The sequence below is a fragment of the Myotis yumanensis genome, unplaced genomic scaffold, assembly GCF_028538775.1.
Source record: "Myotis yumanensis isolate MYYU_CA2020_CCGP unplaced genomic scaffold, mMyoYum1.0.hap1 SCAF_9, whole genome shotgun sequence".
NCBI lineage: Eukaryota > Metazoa > Chordata > Mammalia > Chiroptera > Vespertilionidae > Myotis > Myotis yumanensis.
The window spans coordinates 18,140,329-18,150,964 of NW_027223760.1; the positions used below are offsets into that span (position 1 = coordinate 18,140,329).

Consider the following 10,636-nt stretch of genomic DNA (forward strand, 5'->3'; position numbering starts at 1 on the left):
TAGAAAAACAAAAGGGAGAAGAAGAGGGGAACTCCCTGTGGGGTTTGAGCTCTGAAGCTGCTATAGTGACCAATCAGAGGAGATATCAAGACATAAAGAACTGCAGCCTTTATAAACCTTAGAAAAAAGGGACTTGATGGGATTCTCTCCCCCTCCCCACTTGGGAGTCTGTGCTTGTTTTCAATAAATCTCCACCTTTTCCTATACCATCATTTGTCAGTGTCTTCATTCTTTGAATGCAAATGGACAAGAACCCAGGAGGCCACCTTTGCATCCTGCCCAGGGAACACTGCACGTTCCAGTTCAATTTTCACGTTTCATATATATGCATCACACCACTTCTCCCACTTCTGGGTATTTAGCTGAAGAAATGCAAAACACTAATTCAAAAAGATATGTTTACCTCTATTTTTATTGCAACATTTTTTTTTTACAATAGCCAAGATGTGGAAGCAACCTAAGTGCCCATCAATATACAATTTTATAAGTAAACTTCATGATGTTTTTCTACTAAACATGTTTTATGTTCACAGGAAGAGATGCAGTAATAAGAGATCCTGAGTTTTTCTGTTAAAAAAATACTATCTGCAGAACATACATACAAACATATATGCACATTTACAGGTGTGTACATATTCCTTCATTTACAAAACAGGAATATGTCACACTTATGATCTATGCTGAGTTCATGGGTAAAACCTTCATCACAGTATGAAAGGAGTTGCTTTCAAAGCAATGATGAATTTTTTGTATTTTTCTTATTTAACCATCAGGCATTCAATGCTTCTCTGAATCATCAAAAAGTGTACTTGAGATGGAAACTGACATTTTCTCATATTAAAAAAAATAAATCCTTGAGTTGACAGCCATCCAACCGGAGAGAAGGCTTGAGCTGCCAGTTGCTTCCTCGCACAGGCTTTGAATTATAGAGTCAGCATGAAAGCGTCAGAAGCTCCCAGGAGTCGGTAGCTAACATTGACTGGTGTTCCATCCATTGGGAGAACGGTAACAGGAAGACGTGTGCCAATGAATGGGTTTCAGTGGGAACATGGGAAGCATATATGTGCTCTAGGACTAGGAGTCTGAATTTCTTATAGAAAAAAAAAAAGACCATAGTTTCATCTATGTAAATTTACCAGAAAATAAATTGTTTCTCATCATTAAGATTTTATAATAAAGGTTTACAATGTATTCAATGTTATATTTAAGCCATGTACATATTTAAGTCACATCTTTTTTATGTATATTAGATATTTTCCTGTCCTAGTAAGTACAGTATTCTGAACATAATAGAAACTCTTACGGACCCCACTGATAAATTTCAATTGTTCCAGTTTTACTGTGAACACAAGATCGTATTTTTCTAACTGTGGGTCTTCTATCAGCTATTCTTTCTCAGCGTACGCTTCTAGCACAATAGTCCAACTGAGGTGTTTCTATATTCTAGGGACACAGAGGACCAAGTTTGTTAAATTAAAAGAAAATTCTTTATCACTGTACATCAGTAAGCTTTCAACCGAGGAAGACGTCTTTTCCTGTGGGCTCAAGCATTTTAATATTGCCATGGTTCTGATCAATTTCCAAAATATTTACAGAGGCTCTAGCTAGAATGTGCCAGGCATGGGGGAGTTTGCTATAAGTGTGTCCTTTCCATGAGCTACATGCTACAGAACTCAAATCCTTCGGGAAGCCAGGAGAGTGTTTTCAGCATTTTTGCCCAGGCCTTTTGCATCTCCTGGAACTCCTGCTCTTTAAGATTTTCTACCTTCTTCTGCCTCAGCGGAGGATTGGACATGACCCCTCGAGACTTTGCATTTTAGAGTCAGAAGCATCGTGTTTTCTGTGGCCTGGCATCCTCTGCAGCCCTCAGACCCTCCTGGGTCAGGTCCTGAAATGACAATATGAAGAGTTCTGCCCCAGATCTCCACATAAGGAGGTTCATCTGTGAGTTTCACATCTAAATTAAGATGGATCTATCTTAGTTTCTCTAAGTTTGCCTGCCCCATATGCTTGCTCAAAATAAAGCCCCACATGAATTGGGGTAGACCAAACTTATAAGAATATATAGGAATAGCAAACATGAAAAGAGATAAGGCATTTTTCCATCATCCGTTAAACATTAAATCCTTCATGGAATAAAAACATATAAACAAACAGACTCCCAGTCTTGCAGTTTCCCCTGACTCTTCAATGTTCCCTTTTAGGAAAGATCAATGATTTAAATCTTGGCTTTTTTGGAAGTACCACTCTAGCCCTATAAATTAAAATCTCTAGGCTCCTCTACGATATATATGTATATTCCCAACTAATGTATGGCACTGAGTTCAATTGACTTAAAAGGCACAGGGAATAGACACTGATTTTGCAAAGTCTCGTTCCAAACAGGCATCTGATATTTTCAGCTAATCTAATTTCTAAGACAACTTCATTTAAACAGAAAGTTGAAGCAAATATGATTTAAAAGAATCTGTGGAACATTTGTAAATCAAAGGCAGCGTATCAGGGTCATACCTTTCCTCCAAAGCGGCTAATCAGAGACTGTAAGATATGAAAAGAGTGTGCCTTAATTTGACATTTCAATAATGGCTATTAATCATAGCCTTATATTTTACGACTAGAGGCCCGATGCACGAAATTCATGCAAGAGTAGGCCTTCCTTCCCCCAGCTGCCAGCACCAGCTTCCCTCTGGCACTGGGACCTGGGCTTCCCTCACAGCCCCGGCTTTGTCCATAAGGTTGTCTGGAAGGACATCCCGTCTAGTTAGCATATTATGTTTTTATTATTATAGATTGAAAAAATGCCATTTAAATTCTACTTGATAATGATCATTGTTTTAGAGGCCTATCCATATGTAGTCTAAGAGTGGAAGTAGTTCATAGCCTATCTTCAGTTATACTTCAAATTGAAAAGCCTTTTGCTAAAAATAATCTGGGACCGAAAAGATATTGTGCAAGGCACTAAAATGTATCCTCTGGAAAGAAAAATCGGTGAGCTAGTTTCTACCTATTTTTATTTATTTGCTTAAAAATTTTTTCATATAATAAAAGGGGAAATTTAAAAAACTATTTAAAGAAATAAAGTGATGTTAGTTCTTTTTTACTAATATGAAAACTTTAAATGAAATTGTTATAACTTTTTCCTCCAGGGTGCCTAGAATTCCTTGAAAAATAGAATTTCAAAACTGTTGGAATTAAGAGAAAATTACTTTCTATTTTCTTTAGAGACATCTATACAGCACCCTTACATTTTTTAAAATCACATTATAAAGCCTCAGAACTATTTTCAGGATAGTTCATTTATTCTTGATTACTTTTTTGGAACTGTTTTGGGTAAAATTAGAGCGGCTTCAGACATTTAAAAAAACAATCACTAGAAACCCAGAATGCCACAGCTTTTGTTATATGAATGATAGTGACTTGAAATCATTTAGATTCAGGTTAACTCGGCGATGCGGCCTTATCCACAGACAAAGGGGGAAAGGCAGGCTCCCAGGATAGCATGACAGTTGAGCAGCTATTCCTAACGCCAGTGCCTCTAACTGACCGCCTGTCGCGCAGAGACGGGGCACAGTGTTGTTAGCCTGCCGCGGAGCAGGTCTCAGAACCTGCCTCATAACCGCTGAGCAACACTGCCCCTCTGGCTGACTCCGAGATCCAGAATCACATAGCAGGAGGGGCAATGGGGAACCTAGAAAACCCGTCAGGAAATAGACTGTTCTTCACTTAGGAGCCAGGACACAAGCTATAAAACTTTAGAATTTAATTTTTATCTTTGGACTTACCTTGTTTATTTACCTTTTCCCATTTCCTGAGATTGTTAACTGCAAAAAAAAAAACGACGACAAAAAACAAGAAGGGAAAAGTTACTTTACAAATATGCTGTTATAAAGCACGACTGAGTGAGGAGAAAATATTCCCAATCAGTATCATCAGGGTGGCCTTCAGGCAGAGGGAGCTGTTGGGTTTCTCCATTTTGCCCAAAAGGTAAGTAAGAAGAGCCTTTACACTTGACTCAAGATGGCCAAGAGCTAAGCTTCCCTCACAAGTGCGCATTGGGAAATTCCAAATAGGACTCTTTCTTTTCTTTCTCCTTCTTTTCTCTTTTTCCTCCCTCTCTCCTTCTTCCCTCACTTCCTCCTTCCTTCCTTTCCTTCCTTCCTTCCTTCCTTCCTCCCTCCCTCCCTCCCTCCCTCCCTCCCTCCCTCCCTCTCTTCCTTCCTTCCTTCCTTCCTTCCTTCCTTCCTTCCTTCTTTCCTTCCTTCTTTCCTTCCTTCCTTCTTTTTTTTCCTGTCTCTCTTTCCAAGAAAATCAGCCCAAGCAAGAGGTTGTTTCTCTACCCAAGGCAAAAACCTTGCTTGCAGGGAGTGGTTCATAGATTGGCTAGGGCTGGGAAGGGGAGCCCTGAAAAGGAAGAAAGTAAATGAGACAGACCATGTCTTAAAAAAGATTGTGCGAAAAGAGAGAATGGGGTCAATTTTTGACCAGCCGTGTCCAAGAGTATAAACTTGAGGAGAAAGAGAAATCTCCAGACAGATCTCTGAGGTGTATTTATGTATGTGTATCTCAAGGCACTCATGCTATTGTGGTCACATTACATGTAAGATGTATTATTGGATTTGCCTATCTGCAACTCTGATTGAACTGGTACCCTCTATCATCACATTTTCAAAGTAAAAAAAAAAAAAGACATCAGCACAATCCCCACCCCAAGACAGCCCACATCTTAGATTAGCTGGGTGAGACAAAGATCTTTAAAATATATCCACACACATTTTCCTGTCAGGCAAATACTGAAAATAAGATTGGAGGAAAATGATCTGTCCTTTGGAAATATATAGGACAATATCATATGATCTAACTTACATGCTACCGAAGTCCCAGGATAAGAAAAGAATCTGGGTGGAAGAAAATATTTGAAGACAATGATGAAAACCTAAAGCTCCAAGAAGCCCAATGACCTCAAGCAGGGTATTCTTTCCTCCAGCTACTAATTCAGCAACTCATTTAACATTTGTTGAATGCTTATTCACTCAGCATTTATTTAGTGCTTGTTGCATTGTGCAAGAGGGAGGAAACATCTGAATATGGCACAGTCTCTGCCGTATTTAATAATTTAGGTCTACACTACCTAGTACTCTAACCATATTTGCTATTGAGCACTTCAAATGTAGATAGTATAACATGATGAAATTATTATATTTTGGATTAAATAAAATCTATTACAGAAATTAATTTCAACTGTTTCTTTTCATTACTTAAACTGTTAGTAGAAAATTGAAAATTTCACATATAGCTTAGAATATTTGTATTATATATAACACTGATTTAAATCATAATCTAATTGGTAAGATAGATTCCATACATCTCAAATCAGATACATTAGAGCTAGACACATTCTATTAATATTCTTACTAACTAGCACTTTCATTTAGTATAGTTTTGATTGTTTCTTTTGAACTTGTTTCAACTTGTGTTTCTTTAGAGGAACCAGAAACATAGGAGGTATCAAAAAATCTGTCATTAATAATTAACAACAGATTATTCTGAACTCAAGATAAGACACTTGGGGCTTTAAGGTTATCAGTTTGGAATACTTCAACTCTTTATCTCATGATCCACAACAGCGAAAAGAAGTATGATTTGGTCTGTTAATTTCACATGGTTCTTTTGAACATGTAATGAGGAACATTAAAAATGCTTTAAAAACTCAAGTTTTATGTACAATGGAACCCATGTAACCTACCACTTTTTAAATGTTTATGTTTTACTCTTTGAGCACATATTTTTACTTTTTATTTGATAGATATTAAATTAAGCAGAAAAATTATAACTATAATCATCAAAAACTCTGTCCAACAAAACATCTTTATTAAGTTAGCTTTCATAGGTATTATTAAGCTAAATTAAAGAGAAACTGTTAAGGAGAAAAATATTAAAGCGATTTGTTCATTTATTTGAGCATGTGCTGTATGCCAAACAGTATACGATTAGACACTGGAACACAGCAGTTTACATAATCTATGTGATTTTTCTCTCAAGAAACTAATAGTCCTGTGCATGGTATTTCCTTTGCAGGGTTAGGTTTGATTTTTGATCTTATAGATTTCAATTTAAAAAAAAACTCTTCACCCAAGGATATGTTTTAATTGATGTGTGTGTGTGTGTGTGTGTGTGTGTGTGTGTGTGTTTGTGTGAGAGAGAGAAAGAGAGAGAAAGAGAGAGAGAGATGATTATGAAAGAGAGACATTGATACATTGATGGTTGCCTCCCATATGTGTCCCAACCGGGGATTGAACCTGCCACCTTTTGATTTATGGGACGATGCTCTAACCAACCGAGCCACCTGGCTAGGGCTCCCAGATTTCAATTTTTAAAAAGTGAATAGCATTAAGTTATTGCTAGGAGCGTCTCTTGGCCACTCTCAATACAACTCTCCTTCCTTAGGAGTAGCTGCGGGTTTGCAAGTTAGGGTGTGCAAAGGGCAGTGGGGCTGGAAGCGGCCGGGTGGTGAGATGCTCAGAGAAATAGGATTCCTGGAATCTATTAGAAATGATGGGAGCTGATAGTTTGCATAATGACGAAGATTTCCTGGAGTGAGTGGTTTGCCAAACTGTGAGGCATTCCGGAAATAACCACTGCAGGTCTTGCTGTCCCTGCCAAGATAACAAGGTCAGACTTTCACAAGATAAACTCTGTATGAATAATTTTGCTGGTAATATTTTGTTCCGACAGATTTTTTGTTTCCATCGCCACAGCATGCCTTGGCCTGAACAGTGTCTGTTTGTTGTTTTTTATAAAAGACACTATAAATCTCCTGCTGTGGTACATAGACCTGTAAAGGGGTTCCCACGAGTGCACAGAGGTGGGAAAGATCTATAATGAAAGTAACTGAATAGGATTAGAATCTAACTTGTTCTAGGAATTAAAGTGTTATGTACAAGACTTCCATGTAAAGGTGGGTGGAGTAAGTGGGCTAAGGCATCTTTCTCTTACATTTCTAGATTTCCATTAAAAAGACCCGGGAACATAAAATAGTATTAAAATATATTACTGTGTTAGAAACTAGGAAAAGGTATCATCCACGGGGCAGAAACATCAGAGAAATCCTGCTGGATATAAATGCTACATCTGCTTGTTTATTTGGAGAGAAAGCAGCGTCAAAGGGGAGAATGCATGGAGACTGTAAGAACACACTCACACTTCCTGAGGAGTAGACACTGTTTGGACCCTAATGGTATTCCATGCTGATCGATGTCTGCAAACAAAAGCACCAAAGGCCCAAGTTTAAGTACGCAAAACAAGAAGTGTTATTATTCGTAATACCAAGCAGAAGTTTGCATGGACTGAGGGATGGATAACTAACTGAAGAAAAAACCTGCTCAATATTCAAAAAATGGAATATTACTCAGCAATAGAAAGGGACAAACTACTGGTACATGCTAACAAATGGATGAAAAGTAAAAGAAGCCAGATGTATGATTCATTTATATAAAAGGTCAGAAAAGGCAAATTCGCAGAGACAGTGGTTGCCTGGGAGTGGCATCTGAAAGGAAGACTGACTGGAGACCTGAAAAAGTGACGGGAATATTTTAAGACTGAATTGTGATTCCGGTGACATAATTATATAAATTAACTAAGTATCATTTAAAACAGGTGAACTTTAAGGTCTATATACTATATCTCAATAAATTTATTGGTTTTGTCACAGCAAAAGAAACCATCAACAAAATGAAAAGACAACCCTCTGAATGGGAAAAACATATTCACCAATGCATCTGATAAGGGGTTAGTATCCAAAATTTATAAAGAACTTATAAAACTTAATACCAAAAAAAAAAAAAACCAAACAATCCAATTAAAAATGGCCAAAGACCTGAACAGACACTTCTCCAAAGAGGACATACAGAAGGCCAGTAGGCATATGAAAAGAAGCTCAAGGTAACTACTAATCATCAGAGAAATTAAAAACGATAATGAACTATCACCTCATGCCTGTCAGAATGTCTATCGTCAATAAAACAACAAACAACAAATGTTAGTGAGGATGTGGATAAAAGGGAACCCTCCTGCACTGTTGGTGGGAATGCAGACTGGTGCAGCACTGTGGGAAGCAGTATGGAGTTACCTCAGAAAATAGAAAATGGAGGCAGCCTTATGACTCAGCAATTCCACTTCTGAAAATATATCCAAAGAAACCCAAAACACTGATCCAAAATAACACATGCACCCCTATGTTAATTGCAGTGTTATTTGCAATAGCCAAGATTGGAAGCAGCCCGAGTGTCCATCAGTAGATGAGTGGATAAAAAAGCTGTGGTGCATTTATGCAATGGAATACAACTGGACCATAAAAAAAGAAGTAAATCTTACTCTTTGAGGCAGCATGGATAGACCTGGGGAACATTACACTAAGTGAAATAAGCCAGTCTGAGACAAGTACCATATGATTTTACTCATATGTGGAGTCTAAACAACAAAATAAGCTAACAAACAAAATAGAGACAAAATCATGGATAGAGAACAAGCTGACAGCTAGTGGGGAGGAGTGAAGGAGGACGGGCTGGATGGAGGGATAGAGCAAAAAAGAAAAAAATGAGAAAAAACTCATGGACACATGATTAGTGATGATTGCCTGGGTAAAGGGGTTGTGAGTCATCAACAAATCAACAAACGACAAGTGCTGGAGAGGATGTGGAGAAAAAGGAACACTTGTGCACTGCTGGTGGGAATGCAGACTGGTGCAGCCACTATGGAAGGCAGTATGGAGGTTCCTCAAAAAATTGGAAATGGAACTCCCATTTGACCCTGTGATCCCACTTCTAGGAATATATCCCAAGAAACCAGAAACACCAATCAGAAAGGATATATGCACCCAGATGTTCATAGCAGCACAATTCACCATAGCTAAGATCTGGAAACAGCCTAAGTGCCCATCAGTAGATGAATGGATTAGAAAACTTTGGTACATCTACACGATGGAATACTATGCTGCTGTTAAAAAGAAGGAACTCTTACCATTTGCAACAGCATGGATGGAACTGGAGAGCATTATGCTAAGTGAAACAAGCCAGTCAATGAAGGAAAAATACCACATGATCTCATTCTTTCATGGATAATTAAGACCATTACAAACTTTTGAACAATAATAAATACAGTGGCAGAGCTGCCTCAAACCGATTGTCGGACTTCAGTGGGAAGGCCAGAGAGGGTTGGGGGACAGGAGGGAGGGGAGTAAGAGATCAACCGAAGGACTTGTATGCATCCATATAACCATAACTAATGGACATAAGACACTGGGGGGTAAGGGAGGGCAGGGGCTTGTCAAGGGTGGGGGGGGAAAAAAGGACACATATGTAATACCCTTTGTAATGCTTTAAGCAATAAAAAAAAATAAAAAAAAAATAAAGGGGTTGTGAGAGGTGGACAGTGTAGGGGTGATAAATGGTGATTGATACAACTTGACTTGGGTTGGTGAACACACAATGCAATGTACAGATGATGTGTTGTAGAATTGTGCACCTGAAACCTATATAATTTTGCTAACCAGTGTCCACACCAATTAAAAAAATAAACACAAATATCAAAACCAATCATTAAAAATTCCTAATCATTAAAAATTCAAATAAATATTAACTGGATCTAAATTAATAGAGTTCAGGTTGATCATGGAGGATAAGAGATGCTGATAAGCATATAGATTTTCTCATTTTATACTGAATGATAAAATAAATCCTGTTGTTATAGTTAGATTTTTTAAAAGTAGGTTCCAGCTGTTAATATGTGAACATTGTTTTAATTATATAAATGACATTTGAAATCAATCTTTTTGTGAACATATTATACTTTACACATGAGTCTTCGTGCTCACTGCCTCAATTCCTGTCGCCTTTGTTACTCTCTTCACTTTGGTGTGTGTCTGGGACACTTACATATGTAGTCATGTAATGTATGATTGGTCTGTTGTTTTCTTTTTTTACTAGAGGCCCAGTGCACAAAATTCGTGTATGGGGGGGTGGTCCCTCAGCTCGACCTGCGCCCTCTCACAATCCGGGACCCCTCGGGGGATGTCTGCCTGCTGGCTTACGGAGCGGGCCTACGCTGGCAGGCAGACATCTCTCTTGCAGCCCAGGACCTTATTGCTCCTTATCACCTGCCTGTCACTGCTCCTTATTGCTCAGTTTGCTGCTCCTTAGCGCTGCCACGGAGGCAGGAGAGGCTCCCACCACCGCCGCTGCACTCACCTGCTTGAACCTGGCTTCTGGCTGAGCAGTCCTCCCACTGTGGGAGCGCACTGACCACAAAGGGACAGCTCTTGCATTGAGCATCTTCCCCCTGGTGGTCAGTGCGCATCATAGCATCTGGTTGTTCTGGTTGTTCCGCCGTAACAGTTGCTTAGGCTTTTATTATATAGACTAGAGGCCCAATGCACAAAAATTTGTGCAAGAGTAGGCCTTCCTTCCCCCGGTGCTGGCACCGGCTTCCCTTGGGCACCTGGGACCTCAGCTGGCTTCCCCAGGGCCGCCCCCAAGACCTGGCTGGCTTTCCTCTGCCCTGGCTTCGTCAGGAAGGATGTCCGGTCTAATTAGCATATTACCCTTTTATTATTATAGATGCTATTACAAAATTTGTACATCAA

The 10,636-nt window shown here is 38.9% G+C and overlaps 1 long non-coding RNA gene across 1 annotated transcript; it reads right to left on the minus strand.

Moving 5' to 3' along the window:
• Positions 1 to 394: 394 nt before the first annotated feature.
• On the minus strand, positions 395 to 3,859 carry LOC139016810 (uncharacterized). Its single transcript, XR_011472728.1, has 2 exons — positions 3,783 to 3,859; positions 395 to 1,888 (listed from the first exon to the last, which is right to left on the minus strand). It is a non-coding gene; the product is annotated as an uncharacterized lncRNA (long non-coding RNA).
• Between the last annotated feature and the right edge of the window lie 6,777 nt (positions 3,860 to 10,636).